Raw genomic sequence first — 14,047 nt, 5'->3', positions numbered from 1 at the left:
TCCCGTCGATGTGGCTAGGGGGGTGCTCCTTCTGCTGTTTCCTGAAGTCCACGATCAACTCCTTTGTTTTGTTGACATTGAGTGTGAGGTTATTTTCCTGACACCACACTCCGAGGGCCCTCACCTCCTCCCTGTAGGCCGTCTCGTCGTTGTTGGTGATCAAGCCTACCACTGTAGTGTTGTCTGCAAACTTGATGATTGAGTTGGAGGCGTGGATGGCCATGCAGTCATGGGTGAACAGGGAGTACAGGAGAGGGCTCAGAACGCACCCTTGTGGGGCCCCAGTGTTGAAGATCAGCGGGGTGGAGATGTTGTTACCTACCATCCAAATGTTTTAGCATTCAATAATGAAAGTCTGAGGCAGCTGGGCGGATCTTATCAGTGACAGGAGAGTCCCTCTGCAGCTGAGGCCTCCAGTATACCCTCTCCTTCTCTCTCTCTCGCTCTCTCTCTCTCTCGCTCTCTCTCTCTTTCTTTCGCTCTCTCTCTCTCTCTCTCGCTCTCTCTCTCATCCTGTGTTGTTTTAGTTCTCTCTCTTTCTTTCTCTCTTTCTCTCTCGCACTCTCCTGAGGTAAAGTTCCTCTCTCTCCCTCGTCCCTCGCTCCACGCTGTACTAAAGCCCCTTTGACTCTGAGTGTGGGGAAAAGATGAAAGGTCTCATCGGCTCTGACAAAGATGGAGTGACTCTTCTCTCTGTTGGCCCATCCGTGGTGTGCTGGTGTGCACCCTGTCACAGAATGTTATCCTCCATGTCTCAGGAACTCTCTTGACTCCTGTTTGTTCAGACGCTGAGTCTTTTTCCCCTGCTGTTAGCTTCCAGTACCAGTTGACCAACACAGTGGGGAAGAGCGGAACAATGTTTCGCTCATAGAAATTGAACTAGAATGTGTTTAGCCAGTGTTAGAGTGGATAGACCTAACTTCAGTTCTCGTCCGCACTTAAAATACATCCGAAGACTTACCATGCGCTTCATTGGTTAATCTTTTTTTTTTGTGCTATCATATTTACATCCGTAGCGTCAAGCTAAAAGTTATATTTTCACCAGGACTTGTTACTGTGTCACAAAAGACTACTACAGTATTTCTTAGTTAATTACATCTCAAGGTTTGCCTAATAAGTCTCTCAGCTTTACCTGTGCCCCTATGGACCATCCATGAGGCTGTATCCACCCATACATTAGATACAGGCTGTGCCTTCAGGAGCAAGACCTCTCTTTAGAGAAGACTGCACGTGCATTCACTAGACAGGTGTTGTCTTATTCCCCCATACTGTAATCAGGTCATGACATCTTATTTTGGTGTGTGTGTGTGTGTGTGTGTGTGTGTGTGTGTGTGTGTGTGTGTGTGTGTGTGTGTGTGTGTGTGTGTGTGTGTGTGTGTGTGTGTGTGTGTGTGTGTGTGTGTGTGTGTGTGTTATGAGGGGTGTTCATTCAATTGCCAGTAAGTGATAATACAAATCAAAGCAATCGCAGGTGTAATTGAATTCGTAGTGTTGCAACCCTTCTGCATCCGTAATAGGTTTCTCTCTCTGTGGTGCTAAATTAAAGTCAAAGTGCTCGACTCCTGTGAAGGAGGTGAGTGATTAGGTCTCGCCGGCACGACTGAGACAAATGACTTCAGAGCTATGAGTCTCTGTGAAATAAAGAGAATCCTCAGCAGACTGGAATGTCAAACGAGTCCTGAGAAAGAGAGGAAGGAGAGAAAGGAGGAAGGAGGGAGGGAAGTAAAGGCCTGCTCCAGGAGCCCTCAATGAGTCCTGAGGAAAGAAGGAGGGAAAGAAGGCGGGGGGGAAAAGGAGGGAGAGAAGGATGGAAAGAAAGAGAGAAAGGGGAAAGCAGAGACCAGTGCTCTGTGTACTGGTCTGCTAGCCTGATGTATGTTGAGTTGAGTCTTAGCTCCAGAGCTGCAATCTCTCTGGAGCAGAGAGGGAGATGATGGCTGTGACCTCTGTGACCTCTGCATGCCTCAGTGAGAGGCTCTGTCATTACCTCTGGAACTAATCAGTAGGGGAGCCGCCGTCTACACTGATCTCCCAGGGTGCAATGCTCCATTGAGGGAGGCAGCTCTAATAAGGTTTAATAAGGAGGGCCACCCGGCCCTCACTTGGACAGTACAGGGAGCAGACAGCTTCACAACACCTAGACAAGACAGTACAGGGAGCAGACAGCTTCACAACACCTAGACAAGACAGTACAGGGAGCAGACAGCTTCACAACACCTAGACAAGACAGTACAGGGAGCAGACAGCTTCACAACACCTAGACAAGACAGTACAGGGAGCAGACAGCTTCACAACACCTAAACAAGACAGTACAGGGAGCAGACAGCTTCACAACACCTAGACAAGACAGTACAGGGAGCAGACAGCTTCACAACACCTAAACAAGACAGTACAGGGAGCAGACAGCTTCACAACACCTAAACAAGACAGTACAGGGAGCAGACAGCTTCACAACACCTAAACAAGACAGTACAGGGAGCAGACAGCTTCACAACACCTAGACAAGACAGTACAGGGAGCAGACAGCTTCACAACACCTAAACAAGACAGTACAGGGAGCAGACAGCTTCACAACACCTAGACAAGACAGTACAGGGAGCAGACAGCTTCACAACACCTAAACAAGACAGTACAGGGAGCAGACAGCTTCACAACACCTAGACAAGACAGTACAGGGAGCAGACAGCTTCACAACACCTAGACAAGACAGTACATGGAGCAGACAGCTTCACAACACCTAGACAAGACAGTATAGGGAGCAGACAGCTTCACAACACATAGACAAGACAGTACAGGGAGCAGACAGCTTCACAACACCTGGACAAGACAGTACAGGGAGCAGACAGCTTCACAACACCTAGACAAGACAGTACAGGGAGCAGACAGCTTCACAACACCTAGACAAGACAGTACATGGAGCAGACAGCTTCACAACACATAGACAAGACAGTACAGGGAGCAGACAGCATCACAACACCTCTCCTCAACTAGACAAGAGCCTCACAGCTACACAACACCTCTCCTCACCTAGACAAGAGCCTCACAGCTACACATCACCACTCCTCATCTAGACAAGAGCCTCACAGCTACACAACACCTCTCCTCACCTAGACAAGAGCCTCACGGCTACACAACACCTCTCCCAATACTTCCTGTTGCCCCAGGCTAAACCAGGAGGAAGAACACTTACCTGAGAGGCAGATTTAACAAACGGCACACAGCAGACACTCACGCACAAACTCTGACACCAGCCAGTTATCTCTGTGTAACGTTAGTGACTGAAAGTATTCCTCTTTATCTTTCTGTTCAGTGTGAATGGGATTTTGAATGGTCTTTCTTCCCTATATTCAGTGGCCACTCAGTTACCTCAGCCCTTGCCTGACTTCCCACATCCTAATATAGATGTCGTTTTATTCCCTGGTTCTACCGATGTCAACTATATAATACCTCTGAGGCGTCCTTCCTCAAGAAGAAGCAATTGAAATTCAATAGATTTGCCATCGCAAAAAAAGGTGGAACTTAGCATGTAATTCGAAAGATGCCCAAGGGGACTACTGTCACTGAGAGAGAGAGAGAGAGAGAGATGGTGGCAGACATTTTAGTTATTCATTTCTTTCTGCTGTATAACATGGTTTCACCCTCAAAACCACAAGATTGTTCGAGAACTCATTTGTACCTGTCAGGGATATGAAAGCAGGTAGCCCACATCAGTAAATCCAGCGTGTAATATGTTGTTTTCTGTGAGAGATTTCGGCTTAATGAGGGGTGGATATTGACTGAATGTACAAAACATTAGGAACAGCTTATGTTCCACACCATGTTTTGCCCTCAGAACAGCCTCAATTTGTCGGGGCATGGGCTTGACAAGGTGTCTAAAGCATTCCACAGGGATGCTGGGCTATGTTGACTCCACTGCTTCCCGCAGTGGGCTGGATGTCATGTTGGCTGGATGTCCTTTATGTGGTGGACCATTCTTAATATACACGGGAAACGGTTGAGCGTGTAAAACCCAGCAGCGTTGCAGATCTTGACACACTCAAACCGGTGCACCTGTCACCTACTACCATACCCCGTTCAAAGGCACATAAATATTTTGTCTTGATCCTACACCCTCTGAATGGCGTACATACACAATCCATGTCTCAAGGCTTAAAAATCCTTCTTTAACCTGTCTCATCCCCTTCATCTATACTGATTGAAGTGGATTTAACAAGTGACATCAATAAGGGATCATAGCGTTCACCTGGATGAATGATCAGTCTATATCATGGAAAGCAGGTGTTCCTAATGTTTTGTACACTCAGTGTATGTACAATTTTACAAAGCTCTCTGCCTAGGATACCGCACAGCTCCATGGCAACCATGGAATAATATCTGGCGATGACTGATTTTTCCCACAACAACAACCAGCCACTATATGTATGTTTGTAGTCATTGTTTCTCTCTCTGGGGGCCAATATACAGGAAGTGTAAATTGGGTTATTCGAAGGCTGGATGAAAATGATCTGTTCCTAATGTTTTGTACACTCAGTGGATTTAAGTCGACATGTGTTTCTATGCTAATATATTACGTTCAACGTAGAGTAAAGCTTTCGTATCTGCCATACAGCCAAAACAAAAACATTTTGAGAACTTGGCATCCTGTATTCAGCAACTGTCATTTACCCGTTATTCATTAATTAATTCATTCATTCATTCATTCCACCATCTTATATGCAAAGACAAACGTGTCACAGGAATGCTATTTCCTGTGACAAAGTTATTACCTGGTTATTGCCAGGTTATGACTAGGTTATCGCTGGACATGCCTGCTGTAAAAGGCCAGGAGATGAACAACGTGAGCAGTCTACCACATGTTTTCCTCGAGTCGTCTGCGATGGCAATGTCTACAACCCATGTCTTTTACTAGCTCATAATGTAGCCTCGCTGTCTTTTTTAATGCCTCAGTCAAAAATGCTGACTGTCCGAAATTGTGAATCGAGCCTCTGGTCAGAACTGAAACAGCAGTTACAAATCTTACAGGGGTTGACACACGATATTAGTACAATACAATAAAACTAGCAGACCATATAAAGTCTCACCGTAACAGGTTTATCGAAAGATATGGCCTATTCCAGTGATACTATCATCTACGACACCAATACCTGGTGAGGGGAGATGTGGCTACAGTATGCAAGTCATTCACATTGCTTTTACGTTTGAGTCATTTATCTTATCCAGAACGTGGATAACGTAATACAGTGCATTCATCTACAGTAGGCTGGACTACCACATATCCTCATGAGGATTTAGTGCAGTGGATCAAATCACATCAAAGTTTATTTGTCACGTGCGCCGAATACGACAGGTATTAAAGTGAAATTTTTATTTTATTTTTATTTCACCTTTATTTAACCAGGTAGGCTAGTTGAGAACAAGTTCTCATTTGCAACTGCGACCTGGCCAAGATAAAGCATAGCAGTGTGAACAGACAACACAGAGTTACACATGGAGTAAACAATTAACAAGTCAATAACACAGTAGAAAACAAAGGGGGAGTCTATATACAATGTGTGCAAAAGGCATGAGGAGGTAGGCGAATAATTACAATTTTGCAGATTAACACTGGAGTGATAAATGATCAGATGGTCATGTACAGGTAGAGATATTGGTGTGCAAAAGAGCAGAAAAGTAAATAAATAAAAACAGTATGGGGATGAGGTAGGTGAAAATGGGTGGGCTATTTACCAATAGACTATGTACAGCTGCAGCGATCGGTTAGCTGCTCAGATAGCTGATGTTTGAAGTTGGTGAGGGAGATAAAAGTCTCCAACTTCAGCGATTTTTGCAATTCGTTCCAGTCACAGGCAGCAGAGTACTGGAACGAAAGGCGGCCAAATGAGGTGTTGGCTTTAGGGATGATCAGTGAGATACACCTGCTGGAGCGCGTGCTACGGATGGGTGTTGCCATCGTGACCAGTGAACTGAGATAAGGCGGAGCTTTACCTAGCATGGACTTGTATATGACCTGGAGCCAGTGGGTCTGGCGACGAATATGTAGCGAGGGCCAGCCGACTAGAGCATACAAGTCGCAGTGGTGGGTGGTATAAGGTGCTTTAGTGACAAAACGGATGGCACTGTGATAGACTGCATCCAGTTTGCTGAGTAGAGTGTTGGAAGCCATTTTGTAGATGACATCGCCGAAGTCGAGGATCGGTAGGATAGTCAGTTTTACTAGGGTAAGCTTGGCGGCGTGAGTGAAGGAGGCTTTGTTGCGGAATAGAAAGCCGACTCTTGATTTGATTTTCGATTGGAGATGTTTGATATGAGTCTGGAAGGAGAGTTTGCAGTCTAGCCAGACACCTAGGTACTTATAGATGTCCACATATTCAAGGTCGGAACCATCCAGGGTCATCCAGGGTGGTGATGCTAGTCATGCTTACTTACAGGCTCTAACCAACACTGCAAAAAAGGTATTAGGTGAACAATGGGTAAGTAAAGAAATAAAAATAACAGTGAAAAATAACAGTAGCGAGGCTATATACAGTAGCGAGGCTATATACAGTAGCGAGGCTATATACAGTAGCGAGGCTATATACAGTAGCGAGGCTATATAACAGTAGCGAGGCTATATACAGTAGCGAGGCTATATACAGTAGCGAGGCTATATACAGTAGCGAGGCTATATACAGTAGCGAGGCTATATACAGTAGCGAGGCTATAACAGGAGCGAGGCTACATACAGACACCGTTTAGTCAGGCTGATTGAGGTAGTATGTACATTAATGTATAGTTAAAGTGACTGTGCATATATGATAAACAGAGAGTAGCAGCAGCATTAAAGAGGGGTTGGAGGGGCACACAATGCAAGTAGTCCGGGTAGCCATTTGATTACCTGTTCAGGAGTCTTATGGCTTGGGGGTAAAAACTGTTGAGAAGCCTTTTTGTGCTCTATGATATTACGTTACTGCACTGTCGGAGATAGAAACATAAGTGTTTCTCTGCACCTGTGATAACATCTGCAAATCTGTGTACGTGACCAATAAACGTTGATTTTGATTTGATGATGCCGTCCAGTTATAATTGCCTATGGGTTTTAACGTACTTAATGTGACCATTAAAGTTTGAATGAAAGTCATTCAGTCAAGTCTCTGGGCCTACACTGTTCTCTGGTTGTTTCATGCCTGACTATAAAAGTGGATCAAATCACTATAACTAACGAAGTGGCAGAGACAGTAAATGAGGAGAGCATATAAACACATGAATGAGAAACTTCTACTCAACAAACAGTCAGATACAGGAATACAAGGCACTGCAGAAATTTAATTGAACTCCAATACCAATGACTTATTCAGCATTTATTCATTTATATCCTGCTCGTGATGTTCCAGTTCTGGAACCCCATTTAAAATAAGAACTTCATAGTATCTGAATATATGAATATAGGTAATATATGAACCTCATAATTCTCAAAATAGTTGAATATTAATATCCACTTCATTATCATTTTAATCAGATTTCTTCACATCGTTGCCTCAGGATTTAACGTCTGAGCATTTGACCTTGTCTTGTGCTAAACGTCTGTCCTTTAAATCAAACTCTCTAGCAGCAGTTCGACATGAAGGATTTCAACTGTGGGTCTTATATTTCATATCAAACCATGGATGGATGGAACATTATTTCAATACCCAGGCTGTAACTCTTGCAGTATGAGTGAACGGCATTTATTGTCTCAAATCTGCCCTCATCACCTTGAAGCAGCCCTTTGTCCATATTTGATTACATGCTGCAGCATGAAGGCGTTCAGGCTTTGAAGTTTAACAGCATTGTGTGTGTGTGTGTGTGTGTGAGAGAGAGAGAGAGAGAGAGAGAGAGAGAGAGAGAGAGAGGCCGCGCGTCTGTCGTGGTAAAAACCAGAGGGGGGATATATATTAGATTAGATCTATTACTGACCTGAGTTATTTTCACAGGCTCTGCAGGGCGGTATAGTCTCCCTTGTCGCAGTTCGTGCAGGCTGCTGCTGGATCGATCCACAGCTTACATCTCTGGTGGTCAACCTGACACTCAAATGGTCAATAGGACTCAGCATGCACGCTAACATGCTAAAAGTATAGCGACATTTAACATCATTAGTGGTATTTAACAACCGATTGGTGACCATTTGGAAAGCGTCAATCTACATGAATTACTGCTCTGCTTTCTAAAACTATTTAAACAGAAAACATTTGGAATGATAATGTGCCAGCCATGGAAATAAAATGACTATTAGAATAGTATAGAGTGGATGGGTAAAATCAATATGGCCGCTGGTCCACCCATCACAGAACATTGACTAGTAATTATATTTCTATGTTCATCTATTCATCTAATTTCAAACACATTCATGTCATAAACCAGATGCTGCAATTAAGTGAAATACATGACTGTTGTCATCCAATCCATGATCATCTTGCCGTAAATAAACAACCTTAGGTAAACACTTTACCCAGTTGTTTATCGATAAATGTACCCCTCATCCGGTGTATTGTAATGTATCATTAGCGCCAGGGAGGACATTCAGCTCATTGTGTTGTAATTAGATTACACGTCCCATAAACAGGACATGAAAACATTTGCTTTGTTTCCCAGTGCGTGACTCATTTGTAGAGTTTGAGTCGAGGTGACATTTCTGTGATGGGGAAAAGCTAAGCCTGGCTGTTTAAGGCAGCCTTCCCTTACGATTCATCCATAGTCAACCCTGACTGACTTGCCCTTTTCAAGTTGTCTATTTCATAGACATTGACTTACATTTATTGACATGTTTGTTTGCAACTCCAAATCAAGTCCCTCAGTATCCATGGATCCATGATGGCAGTCAAATCATTGGTTAACAATGATGCTGATGCTATTGCACCAAATCTATAGGCAGAAGGGTCATGCTCATAGGGGTTACAGGGGCATGTGCCCCCTCAGATTTTCCATGTTTAAAAACTACAATGAACAAAATATATATATATATATAATTTTTCTCTGTCGTACTACTAGTCACCTAGACATTTTATGAAGTTTGCTTTAGCTAATCGAGATAAGTTGCCAATCTCTCAAACTCTTAACTAGCTCCCAAGAAGCCATTTCAGGCTATCAATCAAGTCCGATTAGCTGGCTTGTTTAAATATCTTAGCTGGCATGCCTGCTGGCAAGGTTGGTAGACTTTAGAAAAGTAAGCAATTACTAAATGTACTGAATAAGACTCACTTTCCTTTAAATATTGAACCTAGTTTTAGCAGAGATGCAGAAAATAATATTTAGTTTCTTAAAAAAAAAAAAACACCAGTCAGGAGGATACAGACAGCTCAAGACGTAAGCTTAGAAATGCAGAAAAATAGGCCTATTTTATTGCTCTAGATTGCAGGAAGAAGCTGTTTTTGTACTTCGTGCCCCCTCAGATGTTTGGGGTACTCTCCCCTAAGTGGGGTACTCTCCCCTAAGTCTAGGTCATTTTAATTGTGCATTTACATAGGAAATCTAGGACATGAACAATATGACCAGACTCATTCAGATGCAATACAATGCTAAAATAGCAAAACAAAAAATGTCAGATAAATCCAAAGAACAAAGTCTGTTTCTTTAACCTGAGCTGGATGTGGACTCATGCTGAACGCTCATTAATTCAGCAAGAGGGATTAGGGAGAATTCATTTAATTATTAGAGGTTGTCTTCGTTTTTCCCCCCCTGACAAACTACTCACAATTAAACTCAATTAAAGGACTAGACACTTGGACTAGACACTTTGGCTTACAGACTGATAAAGAGCATTGTGAAACTACAAAACCTCTGCATATTCCGACTTCTAATGTCATTGGTATCTAAATCAGTTCACCTTTACTAATGGCACATTTCCGATAATTATAATTATACTGATCCCCAACATCATTAGCAGCACGGCTTCCATGGATCAATTTATGTCTGGCATTAAACAGACATGGCCATTGTCAAATTCAGGATGGCTGAATTAATATATATCTTAATGTGGCCTTATCATTCTGGGTAGAGATAGAGAGCATTTCAGTTTCACATTAATTGGAAATTAAAACCAAGAGACTATAATGACCTTCTTTCACTCACTCTCTCTCCTCCACAACTGAAGGTGAGAAGAACCCAGCTAACAGAGCAACAGATACTCAAAATATGAACGTTAAGGTTCTCCCTGAACTTCTCCCTGAAAACACCACCTCAATAGACCAACTTCTCCATTAAAGCACCACCTCATTAGACCAACTTCTCCCTTAAAACACAACCTCATTAGACCGACTTCTCCCTTAAAACACAACCTCATTAGACCAACTTCTCCCTTAAAACACAACCTCATTAGACCGACTTCTCCCTTAAAACACCACCTCATTAGACCGAATTCTCCATTAAAACACCATCTCATTAGACCGACCTCTTCCTCCTATTCCAGTGAGGTTAGATATATCTACTGACAATGAAAAATGTTTTTTACTCTTGACTGTTGCCTTCACTGTTTTTCCTCAAGAGGATAGAGTCAAGCATGTTCCCTCCCTCCACCTTATGTCTACTGCCTCACCGGTTGCATCTGTCCCATACAGAATATGTCCAATAACAAACTAATCTAAACAGGTGTTGTTATACTAATCAGTCTGACAATATGTCAGCCACGAAATAGCTAGAGGGTATGATAGACATCAGGGTCTGAGATACATGACCTTTTACTGACCTATAGAGACAGGGTCGCGTCCCCCTGGGCCAGATATCACTACAGTATATCAGAAGAATGACAGCAAAGCAGGTCTGAGAGAGGTGAACCCTGTCATGTTATTGTTGTCTCCTCCATCCTCTCTCGATCTCTGCATTGGTTGCCCATGATAAATAATGCTATCACTCTAGAGTGTAGACCATCATTCTGGCATTTTGAACATGTTGTCTTCTGAACTAGACATCCATTCCATTGTCCGACGCTGGCATACAGAGCTTGCTGAACTACTCACACCTTGTGAAATATTTGATGGTATTCCATAGCTATATTTAAGTACATAACCCAATAACAATTTGGTGAGGTAATTTTAGCTATATTGATTAAAATACAAACTCAAATCAAAGCTAGGAAATGTCATTTTGATTCATTCTCCTTTACTAGGCATTCTTCTCATTGATTCTCGTTTCTAGAGGGACTCGTAACAGCAGCCCACAGTGGTGCTTTGAGGGACAGGTACAGTCATTCTGAAGTAGGGCAGACAGACAGGGAGGCAGCCTGTAGTGACATCCTATTGTCTCTCCATATTGGCTTTTCATTAAACGCATAATACACAAGGCACCCTGCGGGCCTGTGGGGCTGTTTCTAGTGATGAGGATGTTTACTTTTAATATCTAGGCTACTTCTCAAATGCCACCCTATTCACTATATAGTGCACTACTTTTAACGAGAGCCCTACTAGTGCACTACTTCTGACACAGCCCTACTCTCTGGCACTATGCCGCAGGGCACTATAACAATTTCCCCAACTTCACAGGCGCAATTAGCCACAATATTATTTTGCCGTAAACAATACCCTCTGTGTGTGGCAGACACCTCCATGACATAATATTGGGGACAGGGGGCTGTGAGATAACCGTGCAAAGCATCTCAATTCATTGTCCATAAATATTGCAGAGGATGAATGCTTTTTGGAGCATGGAAACGGAGTCTTTTTTGACCATACTTTGTGTGGATGTTTAGACTAGGATATTTTTAATTGACTGGATTTTAATGGGAGACTTACTTTGCAAAGTTACAGTACAATTTATCTTCAATGGAAAAGGAAACTCCAATAGACTGCAACCACTGCCAGCCCAATAGTTAGATGCCATACTGTGTTCTATCATTTGCAAGGTAAAACAAGGATCATACTGTGTTCTATCATTTGCAAGGTAAAACAAGGATCATACTGTGATATGATAGGTATTTTCGTGTGGTTGTATGAAAATATCGTCCACCTACAGCCCTCTTACTCCGACATGGACTAACCACCTATAGCTCAGTGTTAATCATCTCAGTGCCTGTGAACCATACAGCTCTTGAAACTCATAAATGATCAAACGCCATTTATCACAGTTAATTTATCACTGAATCAAATGGTAATGGCCTTTTCTCTCTCTCTCCGTCAGAGATACTACGTAGTGCAATCAAGCGGGTATTAAACACTTTTCATCTTGGAAGAAGGGGAGATAATAAATTGCTCCCCTTCACAATATTCCCAATATTTTTCTGCTCAGTTAAATTGCCTTTAGATGGGTTTGCTGTTGCCCGTCACATCAAATATGCTCTTGTCAATGACTTGATGGATATGCAATTCTCTACTAATTACAATGTGGAGGGGTGGTGTGTGTGTGTGTGTGCTTGTGTGCTTGTGTGTGTTCGCGTCCGTCTCATCCAGGCACTAGATGAAGGACTAAGTAAGTCATTTTCATAAAGTATATTTCGATGTGTGTGGGGGGGGGGGGGGACGGACTACATTATATATGGATGAATGTGTGAGTGTGTGCGTGCATGTCCCTCAAGATTAAGTGAGTGATTTTCACAAAGAATTTTCAGATGTGTGTGGGGGGGACTAGATAAGATCTATATGAGACTGGGAACAGGTGAGCCCTGTTATGAGACAGATGGTTTATCTCATTAGAGAGCCTATTGAGTAGCGAAGGCCAAAATATGATGGACCAATCTCCACAGAACCTAGGCGATCAACCACCTGTGCCATTATTCATGAAGCGTCTCAGAGTAGGAGTGCTGATCCAGGATCAGATCCTCCCAATCTTATCCAGAACTCCTACTGTGAGGCACTTTGTGGATATTGGCCCTCACCTACCATCTAAAGTAGGACGCAAATATAATGGAAACTCCCTATACGAAGCTGCATTATAGAGGTTGAATGGAAATCTACTGCAATATGGATCTGGCTGTCAATGAATTCCGTGTTGATTATAAACTCTGGGTTTATCATTAGGTGATTAGTCCACTGTACAATACATAGACAAAGATATGGATCTATATGTTAGCATTATATTATACTTCACGACAGTAATCCAATGTCATATGCACATACAGTGTCGTCTTATAGTGATCACATCCGTGCCAGACAATTTGATCACGCCCAGTAGAGTGCACTCTATAGGCCTGCGCACAGTATATCATCTATATGATGTTTATGTGGGTGGTAATCTCATTGCGATGGGCCATGAATTGTCCCTGGTATGTTCAACTGTCCCTCAGCACAGAGGATATGGCTGAGTTACGGCTGTTTAAACTGGCAGCTCTGACTGACTGACTGACTCCTCCACTCTGGCGATTGTTATTCAAGCAGAGAAAAGCCTCTTATGTTTTATGGCCCTCTTCTCCTCCGCGGCGCCGGCCCGCAGGTTTATGGTATTTAAAACCCACCGCGCAAGGTGATATTTTGTCATTGCCGAAACATAACGGTGGTGGCTGATGTGTACCGGGGGTGACATTAGATTACGGGTCTGACGATCTTTCCTTATAAAGGATGCAGAGGTTGGACTATGGGTTACAAGAGTATGTTTTATGTTTGTTTTTTAAATGTTTTAATTTCATTATATAAACAACAGTAACTAAATGAGCTTCTGATGCTTGAGAATATAACCATCCTTGGTTCTGTAGTAGGAATGAGGCCAGGGTTGGGGTCAATGCCATTTCAGCCCGGTCAATTGGTACTTTTCTTGAATTGGAATTTCAATTCATCTCTCTGAATTGACTGAACTGAAATGGAATGAACCTTGGTAGAGACACTTGACTGACCAAGCCTCTCTCACTATCCAAGAGCACATACACATGTCACGTTACTGTGGCGACCATTGAGCAAGAATGGAGTGGTACAAAATGTCTGGCTGCACCCAGCTTTCCAAACACTTAGATACAGTATTACGCTAACGTAAAAAAAAGAACATCTTCATGTTTTACTAAATAATACATAGTGTACAGACTGTCCTACTACTTGTGGTTAAAAGAAACCGGCCAGCAATAGAGTAATTGATCCTTGATGCTCATTGGGTAATTGTGACTGACTGTGCTTTATCA

The sequence above is a fragment of the Oncorhynchus kisutch genome, linkage group LG7, assembly GCF_002021735.2.
Source record: "Oncorhynchus kisutch isolate 150728-3 linkage group LG7, Okis_V2, whole genome shotgun sequence".
Lineage (NCBI taxonomy): Eukaryota > Metazoa > Chordata > Actinopteri > Salmoniformes > Salmonidae > Oncorhynchus > Oncorhynchus kisutch.
The sequence above is the reverse complement of the archived record's forward strand: the minus strand, read 5'-3'. Positions refer to the sequence as shown.